We start from the raw sequence: 1687 nt of genomic DNA on the forward strand, positions 1-1687 counted from the left end.
TTAAGCTCTATTATTTGTAGTGTTTCTCATTTCCTCTATGTCACAGAGACCTCCTAAAATGTACTGTATATAAGTAATTTTGTAGATCTGTCATGGAGACTAGACTATTCAGCAGGGTAATGTTATCATTTACTGCACATTCTGATTTCTGCATGAGATATTCAGTGATCACTATTTAATATGATGAACTTGGGGTTACCCTAACCCTATTTGTATTTATTTTTTATTTTGTTTTTTGGATTTTTCCCTTTTTCTCCCAAATTGTACTTTTTGAACCCCACTCTTCCTAGTCATTCCCGTCACTGCTCCACCCCCTCTGCCGATTTGGGGAGGGCCTGAAAACTACCACATACCTTCTCTGACACGTGGAGTCGCCAGCCGCTTCTTTTCACCTGATAGTGAGAAGTTTCGCCAGGGGGACGTAGTGCGTGAGAGGATCATGCTATTCCCCCCAGTTTCCCATGCGCAGCCACCATCTTATATTTTCCTCTTACTGTAGTAACGTAGAACACACGTTTCATTATCCAGCAGTGCCTCCTAGCGGCGCTACATGATAAACCATTACGGGACACCAGCTCCTCTCTCTGTAAAAGAATACTCTTGCTTGCGACGACAATAAATGAACAAAGTGGTAAACATGACTCACCGCTGGATGAAAATTCTAAAAGTAGTAACAGAACCCTCATAATCAAACACTCAGAGGTATAATCTGTAGTCAACTGGTTAAGTATATAAACATCAAATTCATGAACATGGATTGTGTATTATTACAAAGAATGCCAATCAATGCCGTACAAATGAAATTACATCTCCCAAAAGAGCATAGCTCTGCATTTAACATAGTACAGGGTAGTATTGGTCAGTACACAACATAGTCCTGATGCCATTTAGGTTTATATCTGGTGTGTGGATGATTCGGGGAAATGTGTGTAGTGGTATGCGAGTGTGGCAGTGTATGGTTTGTCTGTCCTAGCTCAGTCACAGGTGGAAAATGGGCAGGTGTGTTGCGTTCCACTTTTTCCGTCACTCAGTAAGGTGGTGTTGGGTCCCACTCTCTTTTCCGCTGTTACAGTGGCAGAGAATCTGGGATGAGCTTTAGGAGTTGCCATCATTTTTTGGAAGGCAGAGGGTGCAGACACCAAGCCATAGGGGACCCTACAACATATGAAGAGCCCCTCGTGTGTAATGAAGGCTGTAATGTCTCTACTGTCATGTAGGGGCACCTGGTAATATGCATTTGCCAGATCAATGGTGGAGAACAGCTTAGCACCTCCCAGTTTGGTGAGCAGCTCATCGATATGAGGCAATGGGTAGCTATCTATGATCACAGCCTTGTTCGGCTTGCGAAGGTCAGTGCACATCCGTATTCCACCGTTTTTCTTCCCTGTGACCACTATGGGGGAAACCCAGGTGGAGGCATCAACTCTCTCTATGACACCAGCCTTCAGCAGGCGATTCAGTTCAGCAGAGACGGCATTCCTGATTGCAAAAGGCAAGCGCCGCAACCTCTGGCACATCAGTTTGACTGCAGGATCAAGTTTCACCTTGTGGTCAAAGTTCTTAACACACCCCATCTCAGAGGGAGCAGTAGCCAGGGGTGTTGTGGTGCCTGTGGACATCACAGAAGTAGGTGGCACTGGGGTTGAAGTGAGAACAGTATCTTCTCTGATAGAAAGATGCAAGGCAG

The sequence above is a fragment of the Lampris incognitus genome, chromosome 3, assembly GCF_029633865.1.
Source record: "Lampris incognitus isolate fLamInc1 chromosome 3, fLamInc1.hap2, whole genome shotgun sequence".
In the NCBI taxonomy this organism is placed as follows: Eukaryota; Metazoa; Chordata; class Actinopteri; order Lampriformes; family Lampridae; genus Lampris; species Lampris incognitus.